Source organism: Oncorhynchus gorbuscha, linkage group LG19 (genome assembly GCF_021184085.1).
Source record: "Oncorhynchus gorbuscha isolate QuinsamMale2020 ecotype Even-year linkage group LG19, OgorEven_v1.0, whole genome shotgun sequence".
Taxonomy (NCBI): domain Eukaryota; kingdom Metazoa; phylum Chordata; class Actinopteri; order Salmoniformes; family Salmonidae; genus Oncorhynchus; species Oncorhynchus gorbuscha.
In genome coordinates, this window is record NC_060191.1 from 907,197 (window position 1) to 924,603 (window position 17,407).

The following is a 17,407-nucleotide window of genomic DNA, read 5'->3' on the forward strand; positions in this document are numbered from 1 at the left end:
AATAATTTAACCTTACAGTCTCTTCATTATTTCATCTTTATTTAAAGTACAGTTGATTTCTAATAAGTACAAGTGAAAAACTCCATTAATACGTTGTAGCGCAAATTATAGTCCCATTTCAAATACATCCTGGTTACATTCTGCATACATACAGTATGTGCATGTTCCGGTTAGTTCTCACTTAATATTACATTAGAACATTTAGGTCTATCTGTAATATTTGCTGAGGAGAGAAAGGACACCTATTGGCAGAAGCAGGAGAGCTGTGTGGGTGTGGATGGTAGTAGCTCCACTGTTACACAGATCAGACCTACAGCAGGTCACCTGGTTGCCTTTTCCAGGGGATCCGAACCAGCATTGTGCTGAACTCTCTCACAGTCAGCCAAACTGGTACACTGTTTCATCAGGCTTTTCTTATCTCCTGCCAACAGAGAACAACACAGTGTGCTGCCATAACTTTCTCACTCATCATTATTCATGATCCATTCAGGACTATTTGTAATCATGGTAGTATCCACATTAATGTAGAAGTATTTGGAAACATATTCCATTCTTATTTAAATTAAAAATGACTCCAAAAATACACAATACGTGATTTACCTTTCATTTCTATTGGGCACAGAATATTCCAAAACACAACCAAAACAAACAGCAAATGCATTCAACAAATTTGTAGAGTCACAAGCTTGATGTAGTCATTGCGTGCTACGAATATGGGACCAAATCCTTAACGTTATACTACTTTAATACACATATAAGTGAATTTGTCCCAATACTTTTGGTCTCCCTGAAATGGGGAACTATGTACACAAAGTGCTGTCATTTCTAAACGGTTCACCTGATATGGATAAAAATACTCTCAAATTAAAGCCGACAGTCTTCACTTTAACCTCATTTAAAATCCACAGTTCTGGAGTAGAGTAAAAACAACAACAAATGGGTCCCTGTCCCAATACTTTTTGAGCTCACTGTGTGTCTATCATTTCCTCATGTAAGTCACGTGATCAAGTCCTGTCCAATAGATAGACTATTACTTTAGCTTGTACCAACTAACATTAAATAGATTTTAGATTAGAGATATTCAAGACTTAGTAAATCTAGGTTTATAATGAATCAATGATTATGTATTACATCACAGTTTTTCTTTAAAGTGGAAAGTCCCTGGTGCCCTGTGTTTTCTATGATTGCAGTGTATTAACACATTAGGATTAAAACACCAGTTTCACAATTTCCACAGTCAGTTGAAAATGTTTTCTGAAATTCTGATATTGATTAGAATCAGCTTTGGCTGATTGCATTATTCCTCGCGGTTTCCTTACCAGCACTTTCCTCGGTGGTCATACACGTATCCTGAGCAGCCAGGCATGTTTCGTTTGTCTGATTACACTCTGCATTGGAGGCGGTTGAACGGCACGAATAGCATATCAGTGCATCGACTGAAATGACATACAAACTGCAAATAACAAACAGCAACAAGGAGAGCATTCCTTAAATGACAAAGAAATAAAATGACAAACTGAAATGATAACATGCATAGCATTTCAGTGCATTGGCTGAAATGACAAACTGAAATGATAACATGCATAGCATTTCAGTGGATCGGCTGAAATGACAAACTGAAATGATAACATGCATAGCATTTCAGTGCATTGGCTGAAATGACAAACTGAAATGATAACATGCATAGCATTTCAGTGGATCGGCTGAAATGACAAACTGAAATGATAACATGCATAGCATTTCAGTGGATCGGCTGAAATGACAAACTGAAATGATAACATGCATAGCATTTCAGTGGATCGGCTGAAATGACAAACTGAAATGATAACATGCATAGCATTTCAGTGGATCGGCTGAAATGACAAACTGAAATGATAACATGCATAGCATTTCAGTGGATCGGCTGAAATGACAAACTGAAATGATAACATGCATAGCATTTCAGTGCATTAACTGAAATGACAAACTGAAATGATAACATGCATAGCATTTCAGTGGATCGGCTGAAATGACAAACTGAAATGATAACATGCATAGCATTTCAGTGGATCGGCTGAAATGACAAACTGAAATGATAACATGCATAGCATTTCAGTGGATCGCTGAAATGACAAACTGAAATGATAACATGCATTGGCTGAAATGACAAACTGAAATGATAACATGCATTGGCTGAAATGACAAACTGAAATGATAACATGCATAGCATTTCAGTACATTGGCTGAAATGACAAACATATCATGTGAAAGAATTACAGTGTGAGGAGTCATCAACATCATTATTCAAAAGACACATCCATCCATACAATGACAGTTCTGATACCTGACTTTCTGACCTGTCAATAAGATCATGAATGTGGTAAAGTAAAGCAAAATAATATATAGAATAACCAAATATGCAAATAAGTAATGCAGTTTAAACATGCATTTATGACAAATAATCTTATCACTTAAATAATCAAAAGTCAAATTCATACAGAAACATAACGTTATTATATCATTACTATTGTAATTACCTGAGGAAAGGGATAGACTGAGTACCAGAATAAAGGAGAGAGTCCTCATGTTTCTGTCCTGTTTCAGTGTGTCTTGGCTCTGTGGGCTCTGTGGGCTCTGTGGGCTCTGTGGGCTCTGTGGGCTCTGTGGGCGTGTGTGTTTGAACTAACGTTCTCTCATAAGGTCCACCCATAAGACATGTGTACTGTCCACCCATAAGACATGCTTACTGTCCACCCATAAGACATGTGTACTGTCCACCCATAAGACATGCTTACTGTCCACCCATAAGACATGTTTACTGTCCACCCATAAGACATGCTTACTGTCCACCCATAAGACATGTTTACTGTCCACCCATAAGACATGTTTACTGTCCACCCATAAGACATGTTTACTGTCCACCCATAAGACATGTTTACTGTCCACCCATAAGACATGCTTACTGTCCACCCATAAGACATGTTTACTGTCCACCCATAAGACATGTTTACTGTCCACCCATAAGACATGCGTACTGTCCACCCATAAGACATGTGTACTGTCCACCCATAAGACATGTTTACTGTCCACCCATAAGACATGTTTACTGTCCACCCATAAGACATGTGTACTGTCCACCCATAAGACATGCGTACTGTCCACCCATAAGACATGTTTACTGTCCACCCATAAGACATGTTTACTGTCCACCCATAAGACATGTTTACTGTCCACCCATAAGACATGTTTACTGTCCACCCATAAGACATGTGTACTGTCCACCCATAAGACATGTTTACTGTCCACCCATAAGACATGTTTCCTGTCCACCCATAAGACATGTTTACTGTCCACCCATAAGACATATTTACTGTCCACCCATAAGACATGTTTACTGTCCACCCATAAGACATGCGTACTGTCTACCCATAAGACATGCGTACTGTCCACCCATAAGACATGCGTACTGTCCACCCATAAGACATGTTTACTGTCCACCCATAAGACATGTGTACTGTCAACCCATAAGACATGTTTACTGTCCACCCATAACACATGTTTACTGTCCACCCATAAGACATGTTTACTGTCCACCCATAAGACATGTTTACTGTCCACCCATAAGACATGTTTACTGTCCACCCATAAGACATGCGTACTGTCCACCCATAATAATATAATAATAATAATAATATATGCCATTTAGCAGACGCTTTTATCCAAAGCGACTTACAGTCATGTGTGCATACATTCTACGTATGGGTAGTCCCGGGGATCGAACCCACTACCCTGGCGTTACAAGCGCCATGCTCTACCAACTGAGCTACAGAAGGACCACACGACATGTTTACTGTCCACCCATAAGACATGCGTACTGTCCACCCATAAGACATGCGTATTGTCCAGGGTTATGCGGAATGTTCTGGAAGCCAAAAGCCTACATTTTCTCAAGATAAATCTGTTTATTTCATGAGTTGGATGATTAATTGTAAATAAAAGAGTCAATATAAATGAACAACACAGAGTGGAGCTGTGTTGACTCATCAAACATGCCCTTTGGCACTAAGATTCTGATGAAATGTGGGATGATTCAGTTCTAGCCTGGGTACCACTTCAGAGCTGTGTCTCAACACTAGCCTGGGTACCACTTCAGAGCTGTGTCTCAACACTAGCCTGGATACCACTTCAGAGCTGTGTCTCAACACTAGCCTGGGTACCACTTCATAGCTGTGTCTCAACACTAGCCTGGGTACCACTTCAGAGCTGTGTCTCAACACTAGCCTGGGTACCACTTCAGAGCTGTGTCTCAACACTAGCCTGGGTACCACTTCAGAGCTGTGTCTCAACACTAGCCTGGGTACCACTTCAGAGCTGTGTCTCAACACTAGCCTGGGTACCACTTCAGAGCTGTGTCTCAACACTAGCCTGGGTACCACTTCAGAGCTGTGTCTCAACACTAGCCTGGATACCACTTCAGAGCTGTGTCTCAACACTAGCCTGGATACCACTTCAGAGCTGTGTCTCAACACTAGCCTGGGTACCACTTCAGAGCTGTGTCTCAACACTAGCCTGGATACCACTTCAGAGCTGTGTCTCAACACTAGCCTGGATACCACAGAGCTGTGTCTCAACACTAGCCTGGGTACCACTTCAGAGCTGTGTCTCAACACTAGCCTGGGTACCACTTCAGAGCTGTGTCTCAACACTAGCCTGGATACCACTTCAGAGCCGTGTCTCAACACTAGCCTGGGTACCACAACATTCCACTCATTGTAGGGCCCAGTTTCAAGTTTTATTTGTCACATGAACAAGTACAATGGAATGGTTAACTACCAAGTTAAAGAGAGAGAGAAAGAAAAACAGGAGAATTCCCAACAGTGCAGTATTCAATCAGAATAGTATAACAAAAAAAAGAGAAAGAAAACAGGAGAATGTAAGAGAGAGAGAAAGAAAACAGGAGAATGAAAGAGAGAGAAAGAAAACAGGAGAATGTAAGAGAGAGAGAAAGAAAACAGGAGAATGAAAGAGAGAGAGAAAGAAAACAGGAGAATGTAAGAGAGAGAGAAAGAAAACAGGAGAATGAAAGAGAGAGGAGAATGAAAGAAAAAGAAAACAGGAGAATGTAAGAGAGAAAACAGGAGAATAGAAAAAGAAAACAGGAGAATGAAAGAGAGAGAAAGAAAACAGGAGAATGTAAGAGAGAGAGAAAGAAAACAGGAGAATGTAAAGAGAATGAGAGAAAGAAAACAGAAAGAATGTAAGAGAGAAAACAGGAGAATGAAAGAGAGAGTGAAAGAAAAACGGGGAGAATGTAAGAGAGAGAGAAAGAAAACGGGAGAATGTAAGAAAGAGAGAGAAAAGAAAACAGGAGAATGTAAGAGAGAGAAAGAAAACAGGAGAATGTAAGAGAGAAAACAGAGAAAGAAAACAGGAGAATGTAAGAGAGAGAGAGAATGAAAGAAAACAGGAGAATGTAAGAGGGAGAATGAAAGAAAACAGGAGAATGTAAGAGAGAGAGAAAACAGAAAAAGAGGAGAATGAAAGGAGAATGAAAGAGAAAGAAAACAGGAGAATGTAAGAGAGAGAAAACAGAAAATGAAAACAGGAGAATGTAAGAGAGAGAAACAGGAGAATGTAAGAGAGAGAAAAAGAAAACAGGAGAATGTAAGAGGGAGAGAAAAAGAAAACAGGAGAATGTAAGAGAGAGAGAAAGAAAACAGGAGAATGTAAGAGAGAGAGAAAGAAAACAGGAGAATGTAAGAGAGAGAAAAGAAAAACAGGAAAACAGGAGAGAGAGAAAAGAAGAATGTAAGAGAGGAGGAGAATGAAAGAAAACAGGAGAATGTAAGAGAGAGGAAAGAAAACAGGAGAATGTAAGAGAGAGAAACAAAACAGGAGAATGAAGAGAGAGAGAAAGAAAAACAGGAGAATGTAAGAAAACAGGAGAATGTAAGAGAGAGAGAAAGAAAACAGGAGAATGTAAGAGAGAGGGAATGTAAGAAAACAGGAGAATGTAAGAGAGAAAAAGAAAACAGAAAGTAAAAGGGAAAGAAAACAGGAGAAATGTAAGAGAGAGCAGGAGAATGTAAGAGAAAACAGAGAATGTAAGAGAAAGAAAAAGAGGAGAGAAAAACAGAGAATGTAAGAGAGAGAGAAAGAAAACAGGAGAATGTAAGAGAGATAGAAAGAAAACAGGAGAATGTAAGAGAGAGAGAAAGAAAACAGGAGAATGTAAGAGAGAGAGAAAGAAAACAGGAGAATGTAAGAGAGAGAGAAAGAAAACAGGAGAATGTAAGAGAGAGAGAAAGAAAAACAGGAGAATGTAAGAGAGAGAGAAAGAAAACAGGAGAATGTAAGAGAGAGAGTAAGAAAACAGGAGAATGTAAGAGGGAGGGAAAGAAAACAGGAAAAATGTAAGAGAGAGAGAAAGAAAACAGGAGAATGTAAGAGAGAGAAAAGAGAGAGAAAAAGAAAACAGAAAACAGGAGAATGTAAGAGAGAGAAAGAAAACAGGAGAATGTAAGAGAGAGAGAAAGAAAACAGGAGAATGTAAGAGAGAGAGAAAGAAAACAGGAGAATGTAAGAGAGAGAGAAAGAAAACAGGAGAATGTAAGAGAGAGAGAAAGAAAACAGGAGAATGTAAGAGAGAGAGAAAGAAAACAGGAGAATGTAAGAGAGAGAGAAAGAAAACAGGAGAATGTAAGAGAGAGTGAAAGAAAACAGGAGAATGTAAGAGAGAGAGAAAGAAAACAGGAGAATGTAAGAGAGAGAGAGAAAGAAAACAGGAGAATGTAAGAGGGAGGGAAAGAAAACAGGAGAATGTAAGAGAGAGAGAAAGAAAACAGGAGAATGAAAGAGAGAGAGAAAGAAAACAGGAGAATGTAAGAGAGAGAGAAAGAAAACAGGAGAATGAAAGAGAGAGAGAAAGAAAACAGGAGAATGTAAGAGAGAGAGAAAGAAAACAGGAGAATGTAAGAGAGAAACAAAACAGGAGAATATAAGAGAGAGAGAAAGAAAACAGGAGAATGTAAGCTCTATACAGGGTCAGTGTCAGGGTCAGAGTTAGGGTCAGTGTCAGTGTCAGTATCATGGTCAGGGTCAGTGTCAGCACCACATGTACAATGAGCAGGGTGTACAGTACCTGTAGGCAGGGTTAGCATTGCAGCATAAGTGATGGGTGAGTGTGAGTGTGTGTATGGGAGTATGTGGGTGTTAGTGTGAGTGTGTGTATGTGAGTAGTGTGTGGGTGTTAGTGTGAGTGTGTATGGGAGTGTAGTGGTGTGTGTAGTAGTGTGGGTGTTAGTGTGAGTGTGTGGGTGTTAGTGTGAGTGTGTGTATGGGGTGTTAGTGTGAGTGGGGGAGTGTTAGTGTGAGTGTGTGTATGGGAGTGTGTGGGTGAGTTAAGTGGGCTAATTGCAATTAATATGTCCATGTAAACAGCCCCTCTTTTTGCCATGCAAATTAACTGAATCCCCCCCAAAACATTTCCACTGCATTTCAGCCCTGCCACAAAAGGACCAGCTGACGTCATGTCAGTGATTCTCTCGTTAACACAAGTGTGAATGTTGACGAGGACAAGGCTGGAGATCACTCTGTCATGCTGATTGAGTTCGAATAACAGACTGGAAGCTTCAAAAGGAGGGTGGTGCTTGGAATCATTGTTCTTCCTCTGTCATCCATGGTTACCTGCAAGAAAACACGTGCCGTCATCATTGCTTTGCACAAATAGGGCTTCACAGGCAAGGATATTGCAGCCAGTAAGATTGCACCTAAAGCAAACATTTATCGGATCATCAAGAACTTCAAGGAGAGAGGTTCAATTGTTGTGAAGAAGGCTTCAGGGCGCCAAAGAAAGTCCAGCAAGGGCCAGGACCTCTCCTAAAGTTGATTCAGCTGCGGGATCGGGGCATCACTAGTACAGAGCTTTCTCAGGAATGGCAGCAGGCAGGTGTGAGTGCATCTGCACAAACAGTGAGGTGAAGACTTTGGAGGATGGCCTGGTGTCAAGAAGGGCAGCAAAGAAGCCACTTTTCTCCAGGAAAAACATCAGGGACAGACTGATATTCTGCAAAAGGTACAGGGATTGGACTGCTGAGGACTGGGGTAAAGTCATTTTCTCTGATGAATCCCCTTTCCGATTGTTTGGGGCATCCGGAAAAAAGCTTGTCCGGAGAAGACAAGGTGAGCACTACCATCAGTCCTGTGTCATGCCAACAGTAAAGCATCCTGAGACCATTCATGTGTGGGGTTGCTTGTCAGCCAAGGGAGTGGGCTCACTCACAATGTTGCCCAAGAACACATCCATGAATAAAGAATGGTGCCAACACTTCTCCCAACCATCCAGGAACAGTTTGGTGACAAACAATGTCTTTTCCAGCATGATGGAACACCTTGCCATAAGGCAAAAGTGATAACTAAGTGGCTCGGGGAATAAAACATTGATATTTTGCTTCCATGGCCAGAAAACTCCCCAGACCTTAATCCCATTGAGAACTTGTGGTCAGTCCTCAAGAGGCGGGTGGACAAACAAAAACCCACAAATTCTGACAAACTCCAAGCATTGATTATGCAAGAATGGGTTTCCAAACTTCAGGATGTAGCCCAGAAGTTCATTGACAGCATGCCAGGGCGGATTGTAGAGGTCTTGAAAACGAAGGGTCAACACTGCAAATATTGACTCTTGTATCAACTTCATGTAATTGTCAATAAAAGCCTTTGACACTTATGACATGCTTGTAATTATACTTCAATTGTACTGTATTGTGGCAGAAAAATGATATATTCGCCTTATTTGTTAGATATGTAACAATTATTTACTTAACAAACAGTAAGATATTTCTGTCCTGCTAATGCTGAGTTTTATGGTCTCCACTCTGCACCCTGCAGCTAGTTGGGTGTTGAGGACATGGGTTCTACTAGAGATAGTTTGAAGCTGATAATTGATTGATGTCTCGGTGATAAGAAACAAAACAGCCACATTCCATTCTATGATTAGTGGTGCATGTGAGACATATGTCTTTGGTCTGATTGAGCCTACATTCCATACACAAGATATGGTGTATGTTTAGCTGGGATAGAGAGCAGTAGAACAAAGGCCTCAATGATCCTTAGACATCCTGGCATCTGGGAAATTAGGCCGGGGTCGGGGGTTAAGATAACGCCAGGGGCAGATAAAGACAGGATGAGCCCAAAGTGGCTCATGGTGCCCCCCAAACTATATGGGAAGGGTGGAGCCAGCCGTGGTTGAAGCATTTTTAGGTTTGGTATATAAAGACACTGTATTCTCTGCATGATTCAAGCACTCGGTCTGACATTCAAGACTGCTGGGCTGATGGCTTCATTATTACAATAATGAATCTATATTAAATAAAGATGATTGTTTGAAGAAATGACCAAGTCTCTCTAAGTACTGAATTTCCATAACAGTATGTAAGTATGAGTGTGTGAGTGAGGGTGTGTCTGAGTGAGTGTATGTATGTACGTATGAGTGTGTGAGTGAGTGTATGTATGTAAGTATGTGTGTGAGTGAGGGTGTGTCTGAGTGAGTGTATATATGTAAGTATGAGTGTGTGAGTGAAGGTGTGTCTGAGTGAGTGTATGTATGTACGTAAGTATGAGTGTGTGAGTGAGGGTGTGTCTGATTGAGTGTATGTATGTACGTAAGTATGAGTGTGTGAGTGAGAGTGTATGTGAGTGAGTGTATGTATGTAAGTATGTGTGTGAGTGAGGGTGTGTCTGAGTGAGGGTGTGTCTGAGTGAGTGTATGTATTTAAGTATGAGGGTCTGTGTGAGGGTGTGTCTGAGTGAGTGTATGTATGAGTGTGTGGTGTGAGGAAGAGCTACAGTGAAGATGTTTGTGTCTGAGTGGATAGTCTGTGGGAGAGGGAGAGCAGTAGTTCTTTACCATTTAAAGAGCGACTGACCCTAATTCCAACGAATCACTTTGAAAACGGTCTATGTGGCATCGATATGAGTGTCAAAATTGACTACAAAGTGTAAATACCATAATTTTGGTCATAAAGTCAGTCTTATCTAAAACGGAGTTTGGAAGCTCAGTGGGTCACAACGCGTTCAAAGGTCACAGCCATTTGAGACTGAAAAGCTCTATATGGATTGATCAACTATGGTTTGCATGCCCTGCCAAATGACTCTATCATGCGGAATAGATGGCTGGAGTTCGTTGGTCCCCAGTGGTGGTGAGTATACCGGTAGCTAGACCATAGACTGCTGGTTATGTATATTTTGTTAATTATTATGACTATCATTGCTAGCAAAACTGACGTCAGGTAGCTAGCTAACGTTCTCCTACCTCAATACAACTCGGATTTGGCTTGGAAATATGATAACATTCAAAAAAGACGAATAATAAAAAGGCAAATAAAACATTTTGTCATGATTGTGATGTCGCTAGATTGACTTTAGATGCAGTATATCCTTAGCCAGCTAACTAAGATCGAGGGGCCAGACCACCATATTTTAGCAAGCTAACATTAGCATTGCTAGCTATTTTAGACAATCTTTGCCATCTCTCTAAAGTAAATTTTTAAGACATAATATGACAAAGTTGTTTCCTATTAATTGTTTGCCTACAATGATTTGATGTATTTGATTATTTGAATGTATTTCCATGCCACTCTTAAGTTAGTGCAATTTAGACAAAACAGTCACTGAGGCTCCCATTTCTTGGGGACAAATAAATATTGGATTTTTTACTGTTTTGTTAATTTAACCTTTATTGAACGAAGCAAGTCAGTTAAGAACAAATTCTTATTCCCAATGATGGCCTACCAGAGTGACAGATTTGTACCTTGTCAGCTCGGGGATTCGATCCAGCAACCTTTCGGTTATTGGACAATTGCTCTAACCACTAAGGCTACCTGCCGCCCCAGAATGCAGCTATGGTGGTACTAGCTAACTCATGTCTGACTACAACAGTGTACTAACTAGCAGCAACAAACTCAAACCAACCCAGGGCCATAGCAATACATGTCACAGTTGGTTGCATAGTGTAAAGGTGTCACCAGCCTGAATCTAATCCAATCTGGAGCCAGTCAGTCTACATCTGTAAAGCATAGAATTACCTTCCAAACAGGATTAGGTTATTTCTCGAGCTGTGTTTATAATTGAGGGATGATGACAAATGTTGACCCTGTTTTTCTCTTAGACAAAGTGCCCAGTTGGGTGCCAGACTTATCCCCTGGTCAGGAACAGATGCCAGGGCTTACCTCCTCCCAGCTGCCCACTGCACTGAGGCTAGGTAACACTGTCACCACTGATAAATCCACGATAATTGAGAATTTCAAGAAACATTTTTCTCCTGGCTACCTCAACCCCGGAAACTACCAATCCTCGACATTGGCGATGTCATTTACAAAATAGCCTCCAACACTCTACTCGGCAAACTGGATGCAGTCTATCACAGTGCCCTCCGTTTTGTCACCAAGCCCCATACACCACCCACCACTGTGACCTGTATGCTCTTGTCGGCTGACCCTCACTACATATTCGTCGCCAGACCCACAGACCTACATAAATCTATGCTAGGTAAAGCTCCGCCTTATCTCAGCTACCTGGTTACGATAACAACACCCACCCATAGCACACACTCCAGCAGGTATATCTCACTGGTCATCCCCAAAGCCAACACCTCCTTTGGCCGCCTTTTCTTCCAGTTCTCTGCTGCCAATGACTGGAACGAATTGCAAAAATCACTGAAGTTGGACACTTATATCTCCCTCACTAACTTTAAGCATCAGCTATCTGTGCAGCTTACCGATCGCTGCAGCTGTACACAGCCCATCTGTAAATAGCCCATCCAACCACCTACCTCATCCCCATATTGTTTTATTTACTTTTTTGCTCTTTTGCACACCAGTGTTTCTACTTGCACATCATCATCTGCAAATCTATCACTCCAGTTTTAATTTTCTAAACTGTAATTACTTCACTACTATGCCCTATTTATTGCCTTACCTCCTTACGTAATTTGCACACACTGTATATAGACATTTTCTATTGTGATATTGACTAAGTTTGTTTATTCCATGTGTAGCTCTGTGTTGTTGTTTGTGTCACACTGCTTTGCATTATCTTGGCCAGGTCACAGTTGGAAATGAGAACTTCTCAACTGGTTAAATAAATGTAAAAATTAAAACTAGAAGGAGCGACGGTGGGTATAAAGACATGTCCAGCAATGTGATTGCAATGATTTAGCGACCTCCAAAAAGAATTGTATTCACTGTTCCCTTGCTATTTTCACAGCTTGTCAAGTCAGACCACAAGTCCCCTTGTGACACCACCTCCGTTGTTGCCAGTGTCCTCGACTCTTATGAAAAGGAACAGGCCATCATGAGGCCTCTGATAGTGAACCGAGTTACTGCGCTGATGACAGACGGCTTCATCAACAACAACGGGTAATGTGTGTTATGTAAAAAGTTGTATAAAAAAATACCCAGCTTGATAAACTAGTTAGCTAATTCCCCAGCCAAGCAGATACAACTTGTGGAGTCCTTTTGGTTGTGAAGTGCATTAGAAAAAAAGCTTTGTCCTTTCTTTAGAACAAATGCAATTTACCACTTGGCTGTCTACTATATCACCCTGTGAAAGACCATCCCAATCAACAGCACCTCATAAGACTGCCTGAGTTGTTGGAGAGATGTCCAGTGTGCAGCGTAGAGAACCAGCTAGAGGGCCCTCATCTTCATCACACTAGAGGGCCCTCATCTTCATCACGCAGACATGCCCTTGCTGTGAGCATTCCTATGAATGGAACAGTCAGCCACATGTTGGCATGTATTGTCGTGGTAATTCTAACCAAATGGAGAGAGACTGTATCTTCAAAACAACTTTTTTATAATATGTGCAAAAATGAATCGATCAATAACCACAAAGTGCATCGTTAGGAAAGCCCATGAACAGAGTTGTTACTCTCCTCTTGTCGAAAAAGTATCACCTATTTTGTCAATGTGGCAGTTTAGCAGATTAGCGCAACATGGTGTGTAAAAGCTGATTTAGCTTGTCTGTGCAGATTAAGATAACTGACGTTGCCACCATTGTCCGTTCCTCCTGCATGTTTCCACACATCTAAGTTCCTGAAGATTGTTGAAACAGGATGTCACATACTGCAGTCGCACCCAAACGGATGTTATCTGTATACCCAGACCCATGACTAAGTCACACAAAACAAACCTGTATTAGCAAAATACTAAGTCCAAGTCTACCGCGTAGTATGTCCAATATGACAATATAACAACATTAAATAATTTCCTCCAGCAACCTTCACTTGTCAACAGCAACCTTCATTTGTCAACAGCAACATATTTGTACAAATACAGAACGTAACCTCATTATTATTATTTTTACCCCCTTTTCTCCCCAATTTCGTGGGGAGAACCAAACTGCTTCTTAACACAGCGCACATCCAACCCGGAAGCCAGCCGCACCAATGTGTCAGAGGAAACACTGTGCACCTGGTGACCTGGTTAGCGCACACTGCACCCAGCCCGCCACAGGAGTCGCTGGTGCGTGATAAGACAAGGATTTCCCTACCGGCCAAACCCAGATGACGCTAGGCCAATTGTGCGTCGCCCATGGACCCCACGGTCTCGGCCGGCTGCGACAGAGCCTGGGCGCGAACCCAGAGTCTCACAGCTAGCACTGCGCCACCCGGGAGACCCCACCTCATTATTTGTATATATTTGAACAACTATTTGTGAAATGTAATTTATGGAAACTGACATTATTTGTTGCTTATTTTCTACTTCTTAGACACATATAATGTCCAGACTGTAAGTCGCTTTGGATAAAAGCCTAGCCTGGTGGAACCAGCCTGATCGCTGTGTTCACCATTCTATTTCACTTCACATTTGATCATATCTGAAGGGAAATAGGAAGGTGAATTCAGCGATCAGGTTGGTTCACCAGGCTAATCACAACCACCATTGATCATGTAATATGTGTGTGTGAGTGAGTGACTAGTATCTTTGATGAAGGGCCAGAAGCTGATCTACACCGCTATGGGGTTCTGGCACAGAACCTCACCTCCAGCCTCACCACTTGCCTGCTCGTCGATGGGGAGAAAACAATTAGGTAGGTTTAGTCTGACCTGTTCAAACTTCAACATAGTACAGTCTATACTATGTGTGTCAGATATCCCCTATCCCTAACAGCCATTGGTAATAGACCAGTGACTGTGTGTATGTGTTCACAGATGCATTAGATCACATCCACAATGAGGTGACTACTGATAATACCGTACAGCAGAAATGTCCAGCAATAGCAATACCCTTTTCTTTCCATGTGTCACTGATGAACTGTTTGTGTGTCAGATATTACCTATCCTAACTGCCATCGGTAATAGAACAGTGACTGTGTGTATGTGTTCACAGAAACATGTATGGAGCCAGCACATGGAGACTTGCAAGATGATGTGATGAAGTCCAGACTGGGCTTGATACTGATGTCTCTGAATGAAGATAGACTTGCATAAAAAATGTATTGGACACAACTTTTACCTGTATTGTCTTTTTATTATTGAATTGCATGGTATCAGTCAATATGGGGAAGGAGAATCCCTGGGTATTCTGCACCAGGATCAGGGAACTCCTGTTGTATACGGGACACCGCACAGGAAGGTATGAATACTCTCCTGCAACCCGCCTCACCCAATGTGGTGTGGATTTCTATTTACCTCCGAACTGGAATACCTCAATTGAAGCTAGCTAGCTAACTAGCTACAAGCTATCAGCTATCAGTCAGCTAACCACTGCTAGTGGTCATCAGCTAACCTTTAGCTCGGAAAGCTCTCGCCAGTTTGTACAATGCGTTTCAAACCAGAGCATACCGGACCTATTTTTCTCTCCATATCCCCGGATTCCTATGTCACGCCCTGGCCATAGAGAGGCTTTTTATTCTCTATTTTGGTTAGGCCAGGGCGTGACTAGGTGGGCGTTCTATGTTCTTCTTTCTATGTTTTTGTTCTACGTTTTGTATTTCTGGTTTTGGCCTGGTATGGTTCCCAACCAGAGGCAGCTGTCAATCGTTGTCTCTGATTGAGAACCATAGTTAGGCAGCCTGTTTTCCCACTATGGGTTGTAGGTAGTTATTTTCTGTTTAGTGTGTTTTGCACCTGACGGAGCTGTTTCGGTTGTTTCTTTTGGTCCTTGTTGTATTTAGTGTTCAGTTTATTAAAAATAATGATGAACACTTACCACGCTGCATCTTGGTCCTCACCTTCTTCCACCAATGGTCGTTACATCCTAATGCAAACTCTGAACCTTTTCATCTGGATCATCGCAGCTAGCTAACCGCAACCCGGGTTGACTATTCCTGGCTAACGTTTCCTTCCCGGAGCTAGCACCAACTAGCCTGGAGCTAGCCCATGCTAGACCCATCTCCCGGCTAGGGCTCCTGGGCTACTCCTGAAGCTCACTCCTCGGCTACAATATCCGGACCCCTTCTACTGCCGGTACAGGGCACGGAACCCCGCCGATTCTTCACGACTGGAATAAAGACATAATCTGCACAAGGATCCCAACAGGCCCCTCAGGCGCGATGTCCCCTGAAGGCCCATTCTGCTAACTGTGGCCTGCTGATCCCTTGGCCAGTTTCTTGGACCACTATAACCATTTTGCCAATTGGACTTGGACCCCTCTGCTGCTTGGAACCCTACTAATTCCACGACTGGTCTATCGACGTCACGGCACGAGGAGGCAAAAACAGACTTTTCCCCCATCGCGATGTCCATCTAAGGCCCTTATGCTAGCTTGGTAGCCCGGCCTGCTAACTGTCTGAATCTCCGTGTCCCCAGCCAGCCCAACCACTCACTGGACCCATACGATCACTTGGCTACGCATGCCTCTCCCTAATATCAATATGCCTTGTCCATTACTGTCATGGTTAGTGATTACTGTCTTATTTTACTGTAGAGCCTCTAAGCCTGCTCAATATGCCTTAACCAACCATGTTGTTCCACCTCCCACATATGTGATGACATCACCTGGTTTAAACGTGTCTAGAGACTATATCTATCTCATCATTACTCAATGCCTAGGTTTACCTCCAATGTACTCTCTTCCTACCATACCTTTGTCTGTACATTATGCCATGAATCTATGCTATCGTGCCCAGAAACCTGCTCCCTTTACTCTCAGTTCCGAACGTGTAGGCGGCCAGTTCTTATAGCCTTTAGCCGTACCCTTATCCTACTTCTCCTCTGTTCCTCCGGTGATGTAGAGGTTAATCCAGGACCTGCAGTGCCTAGCTCCAATCCTACACCCCAGTTGCTCTCATTTGTTGACTTCTGTAACCGTAAAAGCCTTGGTTTCATGCATGTTAACATTAAAGGCCTACTCTCTAAGTTTGCTTTATTCACTACTTTAACACATTCTGCCAACCCGGATGTCTTAGCCGTGTCTGAATCCTGGCTTTGGCAAACCACCAAAAACCCTGAAATTTCCACCCCTAACTATAACAATTTCTGCCAAGATAGAACTGCCAAATGGGGCGGTTTTGCAATCTACTGCAGAGATAGAACTCTGCAGGCTATTTTACTATCCACATCTGTACCAAAACAATTTGAGCTTCTCCTTCTAAAATTTCACCTTTCGAGAAACAAGTCTCTCACTGTTGCCGCTTGATATAGACCACCCTCTGCCCCCAGCTGTGCCCTGGAAACTATGGGAATTGATTGCCCCCCATCTATCATCTGAGCTCATGCTGCTAGGTGACCTAATCGGGGACATGCTTAACACCTCGGCCATCCTACAATCTAAGCTTGATGCCCTCAATCTCACACAAATTATCAATAAACCTACCAGGTACAACCCCAAATCCGTAAACACTGGCACCCTCATAGATATCATCCTAACTAACTTGCCCTCCAAATACACCTCTGCTGTTTTCAACCAAGATCTCAGCGATCACTGCCTCATTGCCTGCATCCGTAATAGGTCTGCAGTCAAACGACCACCCTTCATCACTGTCAAACGCTCCCTAAAACACTTAAGCGAACAGGCCTTTCTAATCGACCTGGCCGGGGTATCCTGGAATTACATTGACCTCATCCCGTCAGTAGAGGATCCCTGGTTATTCTTTAAAAGTGTCTTCCTCACCATCTTAAATAAGCATGCTCCATTCAAAAAAATATAGAACCTGGAATAGATATAGCCCTTGGTTCACTCCAGACCTATCTGCCCTTGACCATCACAAAAACATCCTGTGGCGTTCTGCATTAGCATCGAATAGCCCCCATGATATGCAACTTTTCAAGGAAGTTAGAAACCAATATACACAGGCAGTTAGGAAAGCTAAGGCTAGCTTTTTCAAACAAAAATATGCATCCTGTAAAGAAACTCAAAAAGCTCTGGGACACTGTAAAGTCCATGGAGAATAAGAGCACCTCCTCCCAGCTGCCCACTGCACTGAAGAT

At 42.2% G+C, this 17,407-nt stretch overlaps 2 long non-coding RNA genes across 2 annotated transcripts; one reads left to right on the top strand and one right to left on the bottom strand.

The window, feature by feature from the left end:
• Window positions 1-340: 340 nt before the first annotated feature.
• Window positions 341-2,639, bottom strand: LOC124004837. Its single transcript, XR_006833541.1, has 3 exons — window positions 2,517-2,639; window positions 1,320-1,436; window positions 341-421 (listed from the first exon to the last, which is right to left on the bottom strand). It is a non-coding gene; the product is annotated as an uncharacterized LOC124004837 (long non-coding RNA).
• Window positions 2,640-9,837: 7,198 nt separating this feature from the next.
• LOC124005026 lies at window positions 9,838-12,488 on the top strand. Its single transcript, XR_006833551.1, has 3 exons — window positions 9,838-10,175; window positions 11,144-11,236; window positions 12,241-12,488. It is a non-coding gene; the product is annotated as an uncharacterized LOC124005026 (long non-coding RNA).
• Window positions 12,489-17,407: the final 4,919 nt, after the last annotated feature.